Genomic DNA, 22,762 nt, shown 5'->3' on the forward strand with positions numbered 1-22,762 from the left:
ACGCACACATGCATCCTCTTAATGAGGCCCCCACTTCTTAGGGTGTCCAGTGAAGACTACTGGCTGAGAAAGACCCAATTGGCAGTCTTCTGTCAGAGCTAATGTGGAAAGGGGAGGGTTTGGGGATACATTAGCTCTGTATGTGTGTCCCACAAGACCAGTGGATAAGTCACATGTTCAAAGTTCTAACATAGTGGAGCCTTCTCTGAATGTTCTGTGTTGTTGTTGTGTTTTTTTTGTTTTGTTTTGTTTTGAGACATGGTCTTACTCTGTCACCCAGGCTGGAGTGCAGTGGCGTGATCATGGCTCAATGTAGCCTCGGTCTTCCAGGTCCAGGGGATCCTCCTACCTCAGCCTCCAAGTAGCTAGGACTACAGGCGCATACCACCACACCCAGCTAATTTTTGTATTTTTTTTTTTTTTTTTGTAGAGACAAGGTTTTGCCACATTGCCTAGGCTGGTCTTGAACTCAGAGCTCAAGCGGTCCACCCACCTCGGCCTCCTGAAGTGCTGGGATTACAGGTGCGAGCCATTGCGCCAGGCCTGAATGTCTATATTCTTGAAGGAGACCTTCTGGGGCATGTTGAGTAGGGAAGTGACAAGACCAAGTTGAAAAGACTGTTCTTGCTGCAGTGAGGAGAGTGAACTTTTTAATGGCTGTGCAGAGGAAGGTTGGGGGTGCGTGAGGGTGGTTGGCTACTGAGGCAAGAGGGGAAGCGTGGAGACTCATAGCTGGCTCTTGTGGTGGTTCAGATGAGGGATGATACAGCCTGATCTAGAGAAGTGCCCAGATTCCAGAAAAAGTGGAGTTGAATCAACAGGACATGGTGATTAATTGGCAGTATGAGTGCAAGAGAGAGAGAGGTCTCAAGGAAAGCTCCCAGGTTCCTGGCTTAAACATCTGGTTGGGTAAAGCCATTCATAAAAATGGGGGAAATTCAAATAGGTGGAAATCGGTAGGAGACAATCAAGAAGTCCATGTTGGACATGCTAAGTGTGAGATATCAGTAAAATATTCAGGTGGAAATGCCAGGGAGACCACCTGGAGCTCAGAAGCGAAGTATAGAGAGAGTGCTGGAGACTTATGTTTTAGGACGTTTTATGTCTTTCAAAGCACTTGTATTAATTTAATCTCAGTCACATAACAATCTCTTTATGAGCTCAGCCGAGGAGATATTGTTATCCTACATTTCATAGGTGAAAATTGAAACAAAAAGACATTCAGAGACTTTGCCAAGTTCATATCCCCTGATCCAAGGACATCCTATGGGATATGGTAATGTGATCTTGTTCTTCCATCTCAAAGTCTTACTGATTGGTTTAGTCTGATTTGAGACTTGCTTTCTAGTTTTCTACAAGTGGATCAAGAAGCAGAGTTTTTCCTCTTTAAAGAGCATCCCAGATTCCATAAGTATTAAAGGGCCACAAGTCAAGTTTATTGCTGTCTCTTGTCTCTTGAGGTCCAGTGAAGAAAGAAAAGGGATTATTTTCAGCTCAGAAAGAGTTCAAGGCCACCCATGGTTCCCATCAACCCTGACAGAGTAGGTACTGCAGAAATGATGGCAAAGGTACAGCCTATGGTTCTGCAGAAAACTGGTGTGTGTGTGTGTGTGTGTGCACGCCTAGTGCATGGAGGGACAGTGCTATCATCCGTTGGGTCCCAGCAGGAACAACAGTAGACCTGTAGATTAAGAGTTTGTTCTGTTGCCTCAGGCAGTTGGTCTTCAGGCTGTCACTCTTGTGGGGCATCTGGGTGTCATCCTAACTTATCACGAGTGTCTGGGCATCCAGGAGTTCAACTACCTAGACATAAAACCCATCAGTTCTTTTAAAACTTCCAGCTAAAAGTCAGTCACATTTCAAACCTATCTTTGGAGGCTGTAAGAACCCCTTATTATAACCAAGATGCAATAGGCTTAAATTTTTGAGGGAAAAACCTGGTGACCAGACAGTCTTAAGAAAAAGTGGGGTTTGCTTAGGGAACTCGATGCCCCAGGGACGTACATGTCTCAGAAACCAGGGCCAACTTCAGGTTCCTTTGCTCCTTTTCTCTAGCCAAGGTTCGTCTAGCTTTAAACATATTTTTCTCTGTGCATATTTGAACACTCCCTTGTCCTTTCAGCTCCAACATACTTTTTTTCTCCTTTCATTAACTTGACATTAAACATGTCTTCCCTCAGCTGCTACACAGACTCTATTTTCAGTAGGAGAAGGTGAACATTGCTGCACTTTGGGTTCAACTAACATCTTGAACTATTTTTCAGATGTTGTGAGTAAACCCAAACCCTAAATAACTTTAGCTGAATACTTTCCCTTTATTTTTTATAGCCTCAATATGTATATAAAGGGAAATATATCCCACATGGTTCTGATTTTATTTATTCCCAATTCCTCAAGAGGTTATTTTCTGAGACATGGTGGAAGTTCCAGAAGCTTCATGAACATTTTTTCTCCCTCAGCAAAACCCATCTTTCTCAAGCTTAGAAGACCCCCGATCAGTAACTTCATCATCAAAGTTTTCTTCTGAACTATGTAGACTTCAGGAATTAGGTCCAAAGAGTGTCTCCACAGTTGTCTTCCAGTCTTCAATTTCCTAGATCTTCCTAAGTCTATGTATTTAGGGCATTAGAAATGTACATACCTTGAGATTTTCTTTCAACTTAATCTTTCTGGTTTCAATCAACCCACAAAGATGTACTTAGCATCTCCAGTAGGTCCAGCCAGTGCTGGAGAGAGGTCCTTGGGGGTTGTAGAATATAAAAGTAATTTTGAACAAAATGCCTTTCACTTGGGCCAGTAGAGTGAGGGTGTCTGTGGCCTGTTAGGAATACAGGGCTAGAAAGAAGGTAGGAGAACAGGTGGGCAGTTTAGAAGTCATGAGACCGAATGTGCTCCCAGAGGAGTCAGAATCAAAAGGGAAAGAGAAGGTTGCAGGAAAAGTAAGGAGGCACCAAGGGTTGGGAAGGAATGGTCTGAGATGAAGCCTGGGAGAGCATCCAGCGCTCTGTAGGATGAGAGCAGGTGTCCTTGTCCCCTGAATCCGCGTGTCTGTGTCTCGTGATGCATCTTACAACAGATTATTGTTGCAACAGGAAGGGTTTGCTGATGGAAATCATTTTTCACATACCAGTTTATTTTCATACTGAAGGAAAAAGCCGGTAGAGAAATTTTCTCAGAACTCACATCCTCATGGGTCACTTGGCACTTGGGACAGACACTGTGAAAAAGTGACAGGAACTAGTTTTTTCTTAAAAAAGATATTCCTAAAAGAATAAACAAACTCAAGCAAAACCACTAGATCCACTAAGGACCCAAACACTATTTAAAAATGCCCAAACACTTCAGCTGGGGGAAACAGAGGAAATTCCAGGGAACAACTGAAAGAAGAGGAGAAGCACTTAAAAATAGGTGGGGTTCATTTCCTCAGTGCATGAAGTTTTCTCCAACCCTTGCCTCAAGGCTTCGTGTTTCTGGTATTAATAATTCACAGGAAAAGGTAATGAAGTAACCCTAGTCTGGTCTGGAATGGAAATGATTTAGAGCTTTAATGAAGGACGTACCTTACCAGGGAGTTTTCTCCATAGCCGTGTTATGCATCTCCTAACACGCTCTCCTGGGTTTGTTCTGACTCAAGTGTGGTTTCATTGATGATATAGAACAGTTTAATGTTTGGCAAAAGAATTACCACCTCGAGCTTGGGACAGCTGACTATAGATCAATTCTGCTTCCACAGCCAATTTCTGTTGGGCATGATTATCTGAAGGCAGCTCTTGGCTCGTGTATACGATTAGCATGGTTAAATGAAGATTTAATGACCCAGGATTCAGCTGTTTAGTTTTCAGTATACCTACATCTTCCAACTAATCATTCTGACACACCCTACCTTAAAGGGAGCAGTACATCTGGGACTCATTTTCGTAGACACAATCAGGGGCTTGAGCACCAAAGATGGTACCATTCTACAGAAAGTGACTCAGAGTCCGATGAGAGTGAGTGTGTAGGAGTTATTGCTACCTGTCCTCAGAACAGCGAACATGGACTCAGCACCGTTATGAAAGGTCTGTATTTCTCAGCCCTCGTCCTGGTCCCTTAAGGTAGAATGAAGGAACTAAGACCATACCAACCTGTCCAAACCAAGAAAGTAATTTCACATCAGAAAGAGATTAACTCTCTCAACCCTCCGTGTTCAGCTTGCTGGTTATTATTTCACGACCCATCCTCTGCTTTTGACTCCTGATATTCAGAGAAGGCCCTCCTCTGAAGTGAACAAAGCCTCTCCTTCGTGGAGGGTGCCTGCTTTCTCCTGTACCTCCCCAGCAATGATTCATCCCTGTGAAAGCAAATTGAGATGCCTGCTCTCCCTCCCTCCCTCTCCTGAGGCTTACGGTTGCACAGTGGCTGTGGCTGGCTCCACTGTGGAGCTGCTGGGGTCTCTGTAATGTTATTTGACTTATACATATTTTATTATGTTTGGCTGTTGGTGATATTTAGATTAAAATGATTTCCAGATTATAATAAGGGCTGCATTCCATTAAAGGAGAGCAGTTAGATCATTGACCATGTTAAAATCCTCAAAATTGGGGACTATATATCAAGACAGCTAGGAAACGGGTTTCAAAAGTTGGAATGGGGGTAACATGGGAAACTCCACAGCCCATATGTAGCATTTTTGGCTTAAAGGAACTGCTGAACCTTGAAAAAGATTTATACCACATTTATTATGATGCGACAACATCACCAAGGATATAAACCAGTCACTGGCACTCTCTCAAAGAACACATCATTGTAACTCGTTATAACAATACTGCTGTGATATGTGCTCATAATATTTATAAAGGCTAAGCTATGAAAACAGTACATGCCAACTGTCAGCAGTGATGTATCATTTAAAACAAAAGAGAGTGTACACAACATAATGGTTTAAATGAACTCCATAAAAATGCATTGTTCTGCTGAAGCAGTTTGGCCGTGTGGACCTCCAGTGTCATGCACTGCTTTCCAGGATTTTCTGTGGCTTGGCCTCTGGGAGCTCTTTGTAGCTCCCTTTGCTGTTTTCAGAAATCCTGCAGTGTTCTTGGCAACCTGGCTGGACTCTGTATCTGGTTACTTAGTTCCTAGCAGAGTACCTTGCTAAGAATGCTTGTAATCTCTATAGGTAGGCTGATTGGATTTTTTTTTTTTTTTTTTTAAGACAAGGCCTTACTCTGTCACCCAGGCTTGAGTGCAGAGGCATGATCATGGCTCACCTTAGCCTCCTGAGTAGCTGCAGCTACAGGCATGCACCATCACACCTGGCTATTTTTTTTTCTATTTTTTGTAGAGACGGGGGTCTTGCCATGTTGCCCAGGCTGGTGATTTGATTTTTATATGGGTGTGGGACACTTGATGGCCAGTGAGAGGGTGAGGCAAATGGGTTTTACTTCCTTATAAAAAGAAAGGTGATTAAGGGGGCAGTCAGGTGGCCTGGCTGATAATTTAGCTCTAACTTTGGGTATGTTCTGTGAAGATGCTCTTGGAGCTTTTCTGAAACCAGCAAGATGTGATTAACCAACACTACCCCAGTGAGACAGATGCTGGGCAGGTGAAACCACAGCAGCACCCACCAGAGTGGGAAAGAGAAGGAACATTTGATAGTCAACTCAAGAAATAACTCAGTGACTTCTGAGGGGTGGGCAAGATGTTCAGTTCATACATTACTTTAGTAAAAAGCCAAGATGGCAGGTAAAATCCCTCCCATGAGTGCAGGATGGAGAGAGGAAGATAGGGAGGGTGAAAGGGAGAAGGAAAGGAATTCTCTTACAGAGATGGCTCTGTAAAGTATGAGCTCTGAACATGCAGACACAGAACATTTTGTAACTAGTGGATCAGCAATGACACACAGAAGGCAATGGTCCCTTATTAATGGAAGAAGGTAAACAAGAGACATTCTCTTTGACCAGTCTTTGTTAAGGGTTCCAAACTTATTTAGAGGGAATTAATAGATCATTGGGAAAATCTAGCTGAGTATGTTTGGAGCTTTACAGGCATTTACATGTAAGTGTAAATGATCTATTTAGCAAGCTGTGTATTTTTTATGCTATAGTATAGGATTACTTGTCTCAAATAATCCTTTATTCTTTTTGATGTCCTTAGAAGTCTTGAATCAAAACAACTTCTGGTATTTTGAAGAAGTGATACCTAAATTATCTGGGGTCAACAGACAACATTTACAGTCAAAAAACTTTGCCCATCTTTTTTAAAATCTTATTTATTTTATTATACTTTAAGTTCTGGGGTACATGTGCAGAATGTGCAGGTTTGTTATATGGGTATACACGTGCCATGGTCATTTGCTGCACCTATCAACCTGTCATCTACATTAGGTATTTCTCCTAATGCTCTCCCTCCCTTAGCCCCTCACCCACCGACAGGCCCTGGTGTGTGATGTACCCCTCCCTGTGTCCATGTGTTCTCATTATTCACCTCCCACTTATGAGTGAGAACATGCGGTGTTTGGTTTTCTGTGCTTGTGTTAGTTTGCTGAGAATGATGGTTTCTAGCTTCATCCATGTCCCTGCAAAGGACATGAACTCATCGTTTTTTATGGCTGCATAGTATTCCATGATGTATATGTGCCACATTTTCTTAATCCATTCTATCACTGATGGGCATGTGGGTTGGTTCCAAGTCTTTGCTATTGTGAACAGTGCCGCAATAAACATACGTGTCATGTGTCTTTATAGTAGAATGATTTATAATCCTTTGCGTATATACCCAGTAATGGGATGGCTGGGTCAAATGGTATTTCTGGTTCTAGATCCTTGAGGAATTGCCACACTATCTTCCACAATGGTCAAACTAATTTACACTCCCACCAACAGTGTAAAAGTGTTCCTATTTCTCAACATGCTCTCCAGCATCTGTTGTTTCCTGACTTTTTAATGATTGCCATTCTAACTGGTGTGAGATGGTATCTCATTGTGGTTTTATTTGGATTTCTCTAATGACCAGTGATGATAAGCTTTTTATCATATGTTTGTTGGCCGCAAGAATGTCTTCTTTTGATAAGTGTCTGTTCATATCCTTTGCCCACTTTTTGATGAGGTTGTTTTTTTCTTGTAAATTTAAGTTCTTTGTAGCTTCTGGATATTAGCCCTTTGTCAGATGAATAGATTGCAAAAATTTTCTCCCATTCTGTAGGTTGCCTGTTTACTCTGATGATAGTTTCTTTTGCTGTGCAGAAGCTCTTTAGTTTAATTAGATTCCATTTGTCAATTTTGGCTTTTGTTCCCATTGCTTTTGGTGTTTTAGTCATGAAGACTTTCCTCATGCCTATGTCCTGAATGGTATTGCCTAGGTTTTCTTGTAGGGTTTTTATGGTTTTAGGTCTTATGTTTAAGTCTTTAGTCCATCTTGAGTTAATTTTTGTATAAGGTGTAAGGAAGGGGTCCAGTTTCAGTTTTCTGCATATGGCTAGCCAGTTTTCCCAACACCATTTATTAAATAGGGAATCCTTTCCCCATTGCTTGTTTGTGTCAGGTTTGTCAAAGATCAGATGGTTGTAGATGTGTGGTATTACTTCTGAGGGCTCTGTTCTGTTCCATTGGCCTGTATATCTGTTTTGGTACAAATATCATGCTGTTTTGGTTACTGCAGCCTTGTAGTATAGTTTGAAGTCAGGTAGCATGATGCCTCCAGCTTTGTTCTTTTTGCTTAGGATTGTCTTGGCTATGCAGGCTCTCTTTTTGGTTCCATATGAAATTTTAAGTAGTTTTTCCAATTCTGTGAAGAAAGTCAATGGTAGCTTGATGGGGATGGCATTGAATCTATAAATTACTTTAGGCAGTATGGCCATTTTCACAATATTGATTCTTCCTATCTGTGAGCATGGAAATAAAACTTTGTCCATCTTTATCACTCTTATAGAATGACACCTACAAAGTCATTCCTCCTCTGTAGTGCCAGTCACACAATTGAGAGCAAATGCACCTAGAAGGGCAGTGAGGAAAGGGGATGAGAATGGGGGAAAAGCCAAAGAGTGGGGCCAGGAGGCCCAGGCCATTAAATGGGGGCTGTGGTTGGTATGAGAAGATGGGGGCAGGAGGACGGTAACCACAGCAGGGAAGTGGCAGACCTAGGGGATTGGGAGGCTCAGAGAACACATTTCACAGATTGTTCTGGGAGGCTTAACTATGGTGATAGCCCTCCTGGCTGATCAGAATGTAATAACTTGGTAACTTCTAGTTTCAGGAAGATATCATTCCACTGCAGAATTCCTACAGAAATTCCCACTCTCACCAGAGGGCTCATCAGGGAAGGAAGCTGGGATCTGTGCTTTGAGAACTCTTCAAGTTAAGATGTTGTCTGGGAATGTCCATGTCCCTCTGGAGAAAAAGGGCCCTGTTTCTCACGAAGCAATCATTCCTGGAAGCTGACTTGCTTTATCCATGCTCTATCAATCTGCCACCTTTTGGGAGAACTAAATCTAGTCCAAACGTTTTTATAATGCTATTTGATATTTTGAAACTGAGTCATATTTTATCAAACCTCCATTGTCATAGTTCCAACAGAGAGGTTGAAGAGCTGCCCTCTAAACACGAAGTTTTAAAAAACAATCTGTGTTCCTCATTAGCCACAGACTTTAAATTTTACTGTTGGAAACTTCTCAACTTAGAAAAATGTTAGGTGAAACAGCCTTAAATGTGGGCTTTCTCACGACTGTTAATATTTGATGTGCATACTGAGAAATACTCTTGCTACAGAGTTGGATTTGTGTCTCTGTTGTCCTCAAACCCCAAAACTTAAAGAACAATGAGAAGAGGACAAAGTGTGAACAAAAGATTTAGATGCTCTTAAAATCAGCTGTACTTTATCAGGGTTTGGTACTGAAAACCCAGATTCTAAAGTCCGGGTGATGAAGCCTTTTCTGCATGCAGGATAATGGTTTCTGAATAGCAAATCGTCTCATACATAGGTCTCCCTGGTTGATTTCTGCATGGGTCTCAGAGATGACACGGCTTTCTCACTAAGGAGCATTCATTATTTTAGATGTGCCCTCATTTAGCAGTAAATCATCAGCAGTAGAAGTGCAAAATTTGGAAATGGAGATTCAGCTGGAGAAAATGCTATGTTACTTCTCTCCTTTTGGAAATATTTTATGTCCTTCATCCCATCACTGCATTATATATTTAAATAAGGAATTCTCCTGTGTAAATTCCTGAACAGACACTACAACTTTATTTGTAATTTTGAAATTGGAAGATACCTTAATCCACCCTTCAACTTTACAAATGAGAAAAACAAGACCAGCAGGAGACCAAGTGACTTACTCATGCTCATATGAAATAAATTGTTTAATTTAGGGGTTAACTCAACTTCTAAAGTGAAATAAAATGAAACAACCAAGCACCTGCTTTGTTTCCTATTGTGCACTGAATGAAGGTTAAAATTCGAAGTTTAAATCTGAGCAGCAGCCCCTCTACTGCCCTCCCCAAACCTCCACTTCCAGACTAAGGGAAATTGGTCAGAAAATGTTCTTAAGAGCTTTCATTCATAGGATTGCATTCAGGCTTTTCCTTTTTGTGGCAATCAACAGTTATAATCAGCAAGTGGGTCACTGCTGGCCCTGATTACAGACAGGAACAGGTTTTATAAGCGTATGGTAACACCAGGCAGGCAGGACTGGCTGAGGTGGAACAGAAAAAGGAGCAACGGGAGGAGAAAGGTGCCATGGCCCCAGAACCTTGCTCTGAATTGTCAGCTGGAAAAGAACAGTGCCTGGGTGCAGTCACTCTTCCTTGAGCCTAAGATCATAGCTTTTCTTCTGGGATAGCCTGGCACTCCACAGACAAGCTGGTGATTCTGAGGGAAGTTTTGGTTCCTTCCTCTTGGAAAGAGGCCCCCTGAGCAGACTGTGAACATATTTTGCCTGTTAATTATACCTATAGGACCTATTCCGTCTTCTATTGAAATTGGTGGTTTACTCTCTCTTCTCCAGCAGTCCACAGGCACCCAGCTGCAGAGTTCTCCCGAAGGACGACCTGTGCCTCCTCCAGGGCACGTCTGTGGCCAACCGGGCGCTAGGAGCCTGTGGGGTGGAGTCCTTCTCCGTCCTCTTTGGCCCTCACTCTGGCACTCTCCGCAACCTTTGTTTTGGATTTTCCTCCCTGTAAGCTGTCGCTGTTTCCCGTGTCTCTGTCGCCATTCCCTCGGCCGGCGCGCAGGGGACACCAACGCAGCCGTTGCCTGGGGACTGGGCCTTGTGCGGGGCCGGAGCTGCGGGCTGAGAGCGAGGCGGGCAGCCCCAACAGTGCGAGGACCGGCTGGAAAGGTTGAAGGAGACTCAGATTGCCAACGGGGCGGCTACTCTTGCTGCAAAGGGAACGAGGACCCGGGCTCTCCCGGCCTCCCAGCTGCTCCCCTCCTGGGGATCGGCCCAGGCCTGCACGGCCTGAGCTGCAGACTGCCTGGAGCAGCTTCCGCCGATGGCCGGGACACGGCCTGCCCCCCCCCCCCCCCCCCCCCCCAGCGGCGCTTCTGTCCACAGCAGCCGCCCAGCGCAGGCTCCCCCAAGGTTTCCTGGCAACCCCCCTACAATGCAGCGCTGTGGCCTGCAGCGGAGGCAGGAGGCCCGGTGGCGGGTGTTCTCTCTGGCCTGAGCTCTCAGATGGCGCCCATTTTGATGTGCTTGTCATTGTCAGAAAGGCCATTCACAAGCCCAGATACTTTCCTCAACGAGACAAAAACACAAGCGATGCTTGCCTTCCCTCCACTCGGAGGGCCAGGAGGGGTTCAGCGTTCTCACCTCTATCACTGAGATTGGACACTAATAAGGGAGGATGACTGTGTCAGTTATTTGTTCCAGCTGGAAGCAGGGGTACAAAAACAAAATTACCTCTTAAAGTTTTTTTCTAGAACTGTGTATGAATCTATTGGATTTGGGACCATATCCCATTTGTCCAAGCAAACATGATAGCCACATACACACAAAGAACCCGAGAGATCATAAATAAAAAACCAAAACTCAAAAGCAACTGCCCAAATAAAATCTGCCCAATATCCCCAAAACTGCTGACCACTTTTATAATCTCCAATGCGGAGTGTTTCTCATGACTAGCAAAGGGAGGGCTTAGGGACGATGATTCAGAAATTGGCCTGAGCCAAATGTGGGTGTCAGTCTCTGGTGATATTTGATGCGCCTCAAGTAACCACAGGCAGAGGAGGAACAGAGCCTTCAAATGAGTTCTGGCTTGTGAAAATGACTCAACTTGTTTGGGGGGTGAACTTGAAAGTGTGCAGCCCAGATGTCAACTTTAAGATCCACTCTGCCTGACACAGCTGTGGTCTTCAAGTTGCCTTGGGATTGAGTGGAGCCACACCCACAGCTGCAGCCGAGCTGTGCTATTTGAAACTCCCCCAGGGCCAACTGCTGTGAAAAGAACAGTTTATTACAAAAAATAAAACAAAATGCCAGCTCATCTTTACAGTTTCATGGTCTGCCTTGGGGAAACGAAAAGGAGTTTTAGTTTTCACCCCTTGTGCACCAAGTGTGCTGTCTGGGGCCCGTTTTGGAAAGATCTGGAAAATTCTCTACTGTGCTGTTGACTCACTGTCTGACCGTGGGCCTGCCATTTAACTTGGCCAGCCACTGCTTCTCTGTTTGGGAAATGGAGAGAATGGCATTTGCCATCTACCACATGGTGAGGTATAGAGTGCTTTGGCAATGAACGTAGATCTGAATGAAATCTGTGATGCATTATAATCATTTTCTTCAAACAAAGATAACTTCAATCATTGTTTCAAACAAAGATAACTGAGTTTGGGAAAATTGTTTGTCCTGACAGCCTTAAGAAGCTCATTCAGGTTGATTCAAGGGCAGGCTTTAAAAGAAAACAGTGTGTCTGAAAGACTATGAAATTGGAATATTGAGGCAAATATTAAAAGTTTTTCTACTCTAAATACAACACAGACAAAAGACAACAAAAATATTTTGTTATCAAATGAAACATCAAATTACTGGACTAAAGATAAAAAGTGCTTTCCCCGTAATATTCAGCAGATAGGCTAAATGCTACTTATTTAGTGTTAGAAAAACAGCCCCCTTGTCTATTATTTCTCAGTGCTTAATATATTGAATTTGATCCTTTGAGCCTAGAAAAATGAGTTTGCACTATATATATATATATGTATGTGTGTGTGTGTGTATATATATATATATATGAGAACCCAGCCTGTGAGTGGGTACGATAGTGTTTCTGTGGTACCTAAGCATCTGAAAGAAACATGAACTACATTGATCAACCAAATGTTTTGTCTACACAATACCAAGCATTAAGATATTTCACTTATATGTGGATTCTTGGTGTCATATAGATGAAACGCTTCAGAAGATAATTGAGATTTTTCCTTTTTGTTAAAATATTTATCATATATAGAAACAGTTGAAGTCTTCAAAGTTCAGAGGGAGGAAACAGAAGGACATAGAAGCAAATAAAAACAAGGATGGGGACACTGCTAGCTTTTATGGTGACACTGTCCTCTGGGTGCACAAGCAGAGGACACGTTTGTATGAAGAAAAAAGCACCACTTCCTGATTACAGCAACTTCATGCCAAAGGCATGTGACTTGGCCATTGGAACACGGACTAAATTTTATCCTCCATTCTTTCCTCAGCTTGGAGCCTTTGTGCAGTGCACTAACCATACAACTGTACATACTGGCCCTGAAAAGCCATTGAAAGGAATAGGAGAAATGTTCAATAATAAGGTAGAAGTAGATATGAAGAAGAGAGATAGAGGCTTGCCTTTGCTCACGGGCCTCCTCAGTGAATGTTCACAATCCAGAGGGCACTGTGTGTGTGTGTGTGTGTGTGTGTGTGTGTGTGTCCGAGCCACTTGTTTGTTGGTTGGCTTATTTTTGAGGTAAGAAAATACTATAAATTCTGGCCATATATTTACTGCCTTCTCTATTCGGTGCTGTGCCTGTCAAGTTTTCACTTCCTCTGAATTTTAACTCCCTGTCTCCCTCCCTATGCTATTCTCCCCTCCTGTAACACAAATGCCTTTTTAAATTTTTGCTAGTTTAATTAGTACATGCATTCATTTTGATTGATGAATTGATGTGGCTTATTTGTATGAAGACTCTCTTCCACTACCAGCGCTGTAATAGAAACGGCTTGCGTGGGGCGACACCTGCTTTGATGCTGCAGACATTCTGTTTGATGCGGAGAGGCCAGCCATTCGGCTGTGATTTGGTAGTCTCTGGGGAGATATTTTTTCCTCACTGTTGGTGGAGTGGGAGGAGGCTGGTGGCGAATAAGGAGAGAGAGTGGTGTGAAACTGATGGCTGAGGAACAACATAGCTAAGGATTTAATGTTAATATCTTACTGGACTGATTTTGAAATAGTCATTGTTCACACCCTGGGCCCAGGAGGGAAGGAGACCTTGACATTCTGCCATCAGTAGTAAGGTATTGTGAATTAGTGCAGCCAGTTGAAACTTTCCAACACCTCTTGCCAAGGAATTAAGCTGAAATTAGTGCACAGTTGGTAACAATTTGATTTCTAGTTTCACTTTAATCAGTGAGGATTAATGGGTAAAATTTTTACTTCTAATCTCACTTTATCCTGACTAACAAAAGCTGTCACTTCCTTGAAAACTGCTAAATGAAGAGGGATTTATACGATCTTTCAGAGAATAAAAGCTAAAGTGCTAAGGCCCACTTTTCAGACCATAAAATTTTCAAATTCCCCTCATACCCTCTACATAATGCTTAGAGAGCTGACTGCTGCCTGATTCAGTAAGGTTTATTGCTGGAAAACGGTGGTGGAAAAACTTAAGAGCATTCCTAATGGCTTCAAAACTCCAGAAGAAATGCAACAATCTTCCTGGGGAAAATTAATATTACAGAAGAAAAGAGGAAGTAGGATTCAAATTGCGAATACAGCATTGCCCATCTAGTACATATTTTAACTCCTTTTTCTTGTTTCCGTTGGCCACCTTAGCTAGCCCTTTGTATGACCCTTCCCTGACAATCAGTCCACAGCAACATTGTGAAACTGGTGGTCTGTCCCCACTCTACCAAGGTTTTCCCTGAATATCTTATGATCCATTTTTTATTAACTCTCACTCCCAAGAGGCCCTCACTCAAGATCTTTTTCCTTGGGGACAACCTCCTACTCCAGACTTTACTCTGTTTTCTTGTCCCACTTCCCACCAAAACCAATGTTGTTATGAACCTTTATGCACTCATTTCTCACCTCCCTAATTTTAGTATCTTCAGGGTAGGAACACAGCACCTTGAGCTTGGAAGTCAAGGCTCGAGTAGGTATGATTGATGGAGATGTTGGGGAAGGCATTATTTGAACGTCATGAGTTGTGAGACCGGGTGATCTTTCAAGTTCCTTCCATTTTCCAATTCTGTGAGTCCACAGCATCACCAGAAGGGAAACATGGCCTCCTCAACCCTTTCTCTAGTTTGATCAGAACCAAATATGAACCTTTACTCCAAGGCTTAATTATCTTCAGATAAATTTAATTCCCTAGCTACTGGGTTGCTCCCAAGATTATGCCGCAGAATGGACACCTCTTTTCATAATCAACTGGGAAATAGGAATGAATTCTCTAGTGCTCGGATGCAAGAACCATCAACCCTCACAATTCTTTGTTTTTCCCAGTCATATTCATTCTAAGTTTCCACTTAACAAAGCAGGTTCACTATCAGTTATTTAAGGGGTTCCTTCCCCCTCCAATGAATTACATAAGAACCCTGGAATTTAGGTGGTGCCAAGAGAATTTGAAACACTGTGTTTCTAGCTCGTGGTGGCTTTAATCTTTGTAATAAGACTTCTGCTAAATGAAGTGCTTGCTGTTCAGCATTGGCACAGAGGGCTGGTTGGGTGAACCCATAGGGCACCCTGCCAGCCCTCAGAGTCATGATTCTTACCCTCATTTACCACACAGGCTGTCATTTGAGGAACTTGTCACAACCCTTTGTTTCCTATCTTGTTTTGGGAGGATACTTCTGTTCCCTTGGATTGGGCCATGTCCAGTTCTCACCCTTAAGGCCTTTCCTTGTCTTAGTCAATTTAACTCCTCTGCTCTGTAATCCTTGGATTACAAAACAAGTTGTTTCTCCTTTCCAGGGACAAGAGGAGTTTCCCTATTGTTCTTAATTCTTAGGGCAGAGAAAAAGGCACAATCATATTAACTTGTAGCAGACGAGAAGGAATTGGGTAGATTAGTGAAATCCTTTATTCCTGCTGATTTTTTTTTTCTTTTTAAGACAAGGTCTTGCTCTTTTATTCAGGCTGGAGTGCAGTGGTGTGAGCACAGCTCACTGCAGCCTCAAACTCCTGGGCTCAAGTGCTGTTCCTGCCTCAGCCTCCTGCAAAGCTGGAACTACAGGTAGGTGCCACCACACTCCACTTCCCTACTGAAATCTATCAGTCATTTAGGGCTATGCCCACATCTACATATGTACCTTAGGTTTATTTAATAGAGGATTGTAACTGCTATTTGAAAGCTCTGTTAGAATGAACTTGTCTAGTGATACTGTGTGTTGGCTGGGATTGCATATGATCGTAGGTAGCAGGGGTTTATTTTCCTCACGTTACAAGAAGTCCCAGGGTAAGGAGCTTAGGGCTCGTGCCGTTGCTCCGTGTGGTCACCATAGTTCCCTTTCCATGCATGGTATGTCCTTTCATCTGTGTGATTGAAAATTGGCTGCTCCCAGGCAGGAATAAGGAAGACAAGAGAAACCTTCTCTTTGTGAGGCGCTGTCTTTTTATTTAGGAACAGGAGTATTCTCCAGGGGCCTTGCTGGTATCTATGACCAGGACAGTGCTGTGTGGTCGCCCCTGGTGATATGGCAAGCTGGATAGGTATGTTGATTTTCCAGCCCTTCTAGTGGAAGCAGAGGAAATGGCAGAGGGGAAGCATTGTAGTGGGTACTGAGTTAGCCAATCTATGGTATCTGTCAAAATGCATGCAGGGGTCTACATTATTTACAAACAGAAAAGAAAAACTATGAGTTGTGTCTGTGTTGTGTGACTGTGACTAAAGAGACAAATGGTTACCTAAAAATTACAGTTCACATTATCACTGGATGAAAAGTTAATGTATGGAGATTGATAGCAAGAGCTATGTCAGAGTCAAGGCACAAAGAGTGTGGAGAGGCTTCCAGGGAAGAGGGCTATAGCCAGAACCATCCTTTGCAAAGACAGGAGAAAATGAAAACTCAAACCTGCATTGAGACTTGTATATTGTCCCGAGTCTCACAATGGGGGTGGGGGTGTGTGTGTTCTGCTTCTGAGGCTGAACTGGGGAGGTGCCTGTGGGAGAAAGAAGGGTATTTCTTGATCACAGTGGCTCTTGACACTGTCTGCACACTGTACTAACATGGGAAACTGTTTTTTCTTTTCTTTTAATACTGGCTCCTAGGACCCATCCCCAGAGATTCTGATTTAATTGGCCTGGGGTATGGTCTGTGTATCAGGATATTTCAAAGATCCCCAGTTAAGATTCTAATGCACAGCTAGGGTTGAAGCCACTGCCTTAGATTATTCTGGAACAATCACAGTAACCCACCTTCTTTAGAATTATGCTCACTAAATCACACCTTGTCCTGATCTCATCGCAGACACCAGAGGATGAACCTGCCTGTAGGAGCTCCTGGTTGTATCTGCTGTCGGGATGCTGTTGGGCATCCTCTTTACGAGAAGCTGTGGGGAAAATGCTTCCAGTCTCAGTTTCAGGAAGTGTGATTCTCCTGAACTTTTGGTTTGCTTTTGTCTTGTTGACATGCTGAGTCTTATAAATGATTGTTTCCCCTTTTATTGTGGCTGCTAGGAAGCTTGGGAGCAGCTCTACATTATCATATGGTCTACATTCCTCTCTCTTAATATCACTTAGAGTTTCTTATCCAAAATGTTTAGTTAGACTCCTTCAATTTTTAAGAATTATTTTTTGTTGTATATCTGTAAGCCATCTCCAATCCTTGGTAGAAAAGACAGAGGATTAAAATGAATCAAATAAATAAAATAAATATCCAAAAAAACGCCTAAACTTCTCACCATCACCCAAGCAACACCCTTTCATCCTTTTATTTGCAACTTTGCTAAAGTTCTAATTTCTAAAATTTGATTTATTTTTTGCCCTTGAAATTTACTTTAATCTGGGCTCTTCTGTGTAAAAATGTTTTCAATGGGAACTTGAATGGTAGTATTTCCAAGAGTAATTTGTTTCTGGATCTCTCTACCCTCAAGGGATGGCCTTAGTTCTTTATAAGGTTGCTTTGCTTTGGGAATACAAAGAAATTAAAATTTAGAGAACTAGACATTCAGCTTACTCTAATAGAGTCATTCAGCAGACAGTATAATAGGTGTTGTTAGAAAATGACTATATTTGTATTTTTGCCTTTTATAGTTTTTTTCTTGGGTTTATTGTTTCAAGAAGCTGTTTTTAATCAAAAGAAGTGGCTGCTGTAGCCATTCACTGTGAGACAAAGAACCAGGAAGCCATCCTCATTTGATTTCATTTCATTTCACAGAGGCAGCACTCAAGCTCTGATTCTCACTGTTGCCCAGCGTCAGTTGTTTAGCAGACATGATTTAGATAGCTACAACCCGTTTGTAAGTCACTTATTTTGTACATTACTTACTAATGTCTGGCAAAGTGGTTCTAAGTTACCTATTGTCATAAAAGTTAAGAATTCTGACAGAGATCTTAGGAATCATAATGATACAATATTTATGAGGCAAACTACCAGGTAACATCTACTGATGGAAAAATAGCTAGCAAGCATTTTCAAAATAAGTCTGCTATTAGCCTTTTTTTTTTTTTTTTTTTTTTTTTTTGAGACGGAGTCTCACTCTGTCACCCAGGCTGGAGTGCAGTGGCGCGATCTTGGATCACAGCAACCTCCGCCTCCCGGGTTCAAGCGATTCTCCTGCCTCAGCCTCCCGAGTAGCTGGGACTACAGGCACGTGCCACCACGCCCAGCTATTTTTTTGTATTTTTAGTAGAGATGGGGTATCACTGTGTTAGCCAGGATGGTCTCAATCTCTTGACCTCGTGATCTACCCGCCTCTGCCTCCCAAAGTGCTGGGGTTACAGGTGTGAGCCACTGTGCCCAATCAGCCATTGCTAACCCAAGTAGAGTTAGAAGGAAGCCAGATGCCCAGGATTAATTTCTAAGTACTTGCTGTGTGTATTTGGGTGACATACTTAACCTTTCTGGATTCCAGCATCCAAGGAAAACAGTTAAAATGACATGAGTATTGTAAGATTTAACTAAGGAGGCAGACCATCAGGCTCTCGCTCTCATGATTTAGTATTCTGAATTTAACATGGTAATTAACAGGATGGGCTTATGCTTGTAATCCCTGCATTTTGGGAGGCCAAGGAGGCAGATCGCTTGAGTTCATGAGTTTGAGACCAGTCTGGGTAACATGGTGAAACCCTGTGTCTACAGAAAATACAAAAAATTAGCTGGGTGTGGTGGCGTGTGCCTGTGGTCCCAGTTACTTCAGGGCTGAGGCAGGAGGATCGCTTGAGCCCAGGAGGTAGAGGTTGCAGTGAGCTGAAATTGTGCCACTGCACTCTAGCCTGGGCAATAGAGCCAGACCCTGTCTCAAAAAAAAAAAAAAAAAGTAATTAACAGATGCCAAATTCTTCTGCTGTTGACTGGTGCTAATGTGAATACAGTCCAGAGGGGAGGAAGCCTTCCTTGAGCAACCTGCAGGATCCATTGCATGCATCTCTTAGTCCTTTTCGAAAGCATAAGCAAGGAAAGAAGGACAAATCTGGACAGAAGAGAGGCATGAATTCTGTCTTTTTTCCCCTCCGCTTTCTCCCCTCTCTGCTACTAACATTTATATGTGTCTTATTTTGGTATTAGAGGTGGAAAATTTGGTTTCATTCACCCACCACCCTTCCCATCTCTCTCTCTCTTTTTTTAATCGGAAGACTCTGCAGAGAAGAATTCACAATAGTAAACTTTGACCTTCAAGGTATGAGATCATGCTAGGAAAATTGTAGAAGTCTCTAAACTATAGCATTGGCCATGGCCTTTGGGTAAATTAGATTCCTAGCTTTCAGGGCATGGACTGTCTCTTGCAGAATTCTGCCCACCCCTGCTGGCCTCTCTGCTAAGCAGCAATAATTGTGCTGAGTACTGCTGCTTCCCATTGTCTGAGAGTTCTGTCAAGAGGAAAAATGATAATTGTTACATTGAAGTTATTAAATTTTGTGACACTAGCAAAATGTCTTGCAATACAATCAAAACTAAGAAGAGAAAGAGACCGTTTGTAATCAGAGATCCCACCCAGCTCCAAATGAAATTTTTCGATCACAATGTGATGTCCCAGTAGTAATTTGGTAGCAAAATCTCTGTGAGATTTTTTCCATTGCTATTTTTCCACTGTGTACCAAGTGAATGTAGGGAGACTTTGGCTCAAGTGAAAAGGCCCGTCTGCTCAGTCTGCATCCTCTTGCCTCCCCTCACTGTCCAGCCCTGCAGGTGTCTGAGTTTTATATATTAAAGAACCGTTGATACTCAGTTTCCAGTGAGGTTGCCTGGACCACCAAATCTGCAGAGACACTTCTCCCCAACCCCTTGACTCCCTCTTCACCCCCCTTATTTCTGCTTGTTCAGTTATGTCATGGGGTACATGTAACTTTGCTAGTGACTGAGATGAGCTGCAGGACCTGGCCAACCCAAGACACATAGAACCAGAAAGGGAATGAAATGGCTGGGCTGTTGGAGATCAAGTAGGGACACTCAGCTTCTCTGGCTTCCTGAGGAAGCATACTGCGTAAGATGTGAGGTTTGAAGTGTGCTTTGGAAGAAATGAAGCATGTGGGTTGGTTACTAAAGAGAGGAAAATTATACCACACCTGGAAGTGGTGAGATGATTTTTCTTATGCAGATGTTTGCACAGGGTCCTGCCTAGGAATCTCTGATGGGAAATGAGAATAGCAGCAACCAGTGGACGTATCCTGAAACTCATACTCTCTTTTGATTGAACTTGAACACCTTGGGTATTTTTAGGTGTAAAGAAATGTCCTTTTTCCAACCTACAACGACTCTAGCCACCAATGTCTCTAGAGCATCTGAATCCATTTCTTGATACCATACTCATACCATACTAGCTATGAACATGTGCTCCAAGCCAGATGGCATAAATGGGAATCCTGGAAATGGGAGGTATGGTCAAAATATGTGGTTTGACAGTGAGGGAGGATTAGCTCCCCAAAGAAAACCTGGGGTATCCCAGAAAGGAAGGAGTAGCAGTTCTGGGGTAAGTTAGACCTAGGCTTGAATCCCAGCTCTACTAAATCACTGCTGTAAACTGGAGCACTTTATATAGCCTCTGTACACTTCAGTCACTAAAATGGGTAAAAAGTATCTTTTTTGTGTATTCTTGAGAGGACTTAATGAGATTAAGTTATAAAAATATATATATAGTATGTGGGACACAGCAGGCTCTCAATAAAAGGGCATGTTAAAATATTTGGATCTGGCAGATCTTTCGCTCCCTCATGGTATGAGACATTCTCTAAAGTTCTTTGGATTTGGTTATCCTTTTCAGCATTCCCTTAGCCACTAAGGTTTCCTAAACATCAGCATAAAGAACCTTTTCCAGTTATAGCTTTGAGTCTGCCTTCTGTATCCCCTGGGAATGAAACTATTTTTTTGGTATGTGTTTATTGTTGTGGTTATGATTATTATTAATTCACCATCAAAAGACAGTGTATCCTTAATAAGTTACTTTCTGCATCTCATTGCACACATTTCCAAATCAAAGCATTGAAATGAGCAACTCAGCTTGTTGGTAAAACATGCTTTTTAGTTTGTGTAACTCCAGCAAAAAAATGCTCCCCATGACCTGCCTTCCTAATAATTCTTGAGGGATGAACTAATGCTCATATAGTTACATCTGGTTCTAGAGTTAACAAATGGGTCACAAGGAAAAGGAGGAGTGAGAAAAGCCAACCAGTTCCCCCCGCCCTCCCTCTCTGCTTTTTTTTTTTTTTTTTTCCTTCCTCAGTGTGAAGTCATTTGCTTTTCTTTCTAGCCCATACCAAGTCTTCAGAAGTTGAGCCAGGCAGATGGTGAGGTTATAGCTTGGGCAAGATGTGTTCTAATGTTATCAGCTTTAAAGGAGCACATGGAGCAGAGAGGAAAGATGGTTTGTGGTATTTTTGTTTATTAAATTTGATGGTTGGATTATGACATTTATATTTATTAAATGCACAGAATCTCATCCATCACAGTTGACAGTCAGAACATGTCCTGTGTGGTTGGCATAGCTGTCTCTTCCTGCAAGGAGATCTAACATTTATTCTTATTTGGGAGACTAAGAAGAGGTGAAGAAAAAAGGAGATCCACCCTTCAATGCCACCACCCTGGAGACCGTGGGAGCGGGAGATAAGTGTTATTGTGTTTGATTCTGTCACGTTAAGAAGCATTTTCCTTGTTTGGGTTGTGAGTCGGTTTGATGGTGCTGTGTACGGAACACTCAGCAGCATGGGAGCAGCAGAGCCAGTGAACCTAGCACAGGAAAAATATCCATAAAGAGGGCTCTCAGCTTTGCCTCATTAAAATCCTGGCATTGCTATGGTTGAAATAATGTTGCTATGGCTTTGTTTAGTTGCTAGAGCACCTCAGCAGCTAGGCGTCCTCATTCCACTCTATTTTATTACCTGCCAGATGTGAGCCTCTTAGATATTTTATTAGAGCACCAGGTGAGCTGATGAAAGGACAGCACTCTGACTGCCTTCTAAATGACTCCTGGTTCACTTGAGCTTTGTTTGTACGTAAGAGGCAACAAGAGCTGGCAAGACTTAGGAACAAGAAGAAGGTACTGCCACTCATGGGTCTCAATAGGTCCTTAGGTGGAAGAGATGGTGTGCTTGCTTAAGGTTTACAGATTTTTCCAGAGTATAACTTGAAGATATTTCCACAGTCAATGTGCAAATGAATTAGACACACATGGATTCAATCTCTCTGCCATATATACTTCCAAGAATAAAAGGTTCATTTAGGTTTGAGTGAACCCAGTCTATCTGGAAATCAGATAATCCACAATACTGCCCATATAGCCTAGAAATCTTTGAATTTTAAATATTTAAGATACCAACCTGAAGAAGAATTAAGTCCTTTTTCTCTCCCTATGCCCCTTGTTATTTTGTTAGGGCTAATGTTCAGTTCTAACTTCAGTCATTAGTGTCCTGGTTGGCATTTTCTGAGGCAGCAGGCTGTGTGTAGTTGCTATGTCTAAGAAAGATTTCAAGCAGTACCAAACATTTATGTAGGCCTCACACAAATTTGACTATCATGTATTTTTTCCCCTTAGGTTGACTTAGGACCTAGGAAATAGTTTATAAGGGTACCATGTACTAATCTCATTCCTTTTTAAATCTAAAAGTAATTGTTCATAACCATTACAAGTCACTGTCTGAGCATCTTTAGGGAACAGCTCTAGTCTACATATTATGTGGGCTGTTAAACAGGTAAATGGCAGTTTATCTCTAAAGAGTTTAAACAAAACATACCAAAAGCCAGACCTCTGTGAAGAGGCACAATTTCCTGCTAGATAGCATGTGTGCATCTGATTACATAATGGACTGTAAACATTTCCAGAGGTGGGAGAGAGTGCAGGTCCCGAGGGTTAGAAGACAAAGGTCATGAGTATACCTCACATGGTCCACTTGGCTCCATTCTATCCCACAGCCATAGCCACCCCTCACTCCACCCTGACTACTTTGCAGTTCACATGAG

At 42.5% G+C, this 22,762-nt stretch overlaps 1 long non-coding RNA gene across 1 annotated transcript in view; it reads left to right on the plus strand.

Moving 5' to 3' along the window:
- The window catches only part of LOC129532117 (uncharacterized), a 128,352-nt gene that overhangs the window by 18,858 nt on the left and 86,732 nt on the right, over positions 1–22,762 (plus strand). The window contains exon 2 of the long non-coding RNA XR_010129627.1: positions 15,287–15,384. This is a non-coding gene — a long non-coding RNA (uncharacterized lncRNA). The remainder of the gene's footprint in view (positions 1–15,286; positions 15,385–22,762) is intronic.

This window comes from Gorilla gorilla, chromosome 11 (genome assembly GCF_029281585.2).
Source record: "Gorilla gorilla gorilla isolate KB3781 chromosome 11, NHGRI_mGorGor1-v2.1_pri, whole genome shotgun sequence".
Taxonomy (NCBI): domain Eukaryota; kingdom Metazoa; phylum Chordata; class Mammalia; order Primates; family Hominidae; genus Gorilla; species Gorilla gorilla.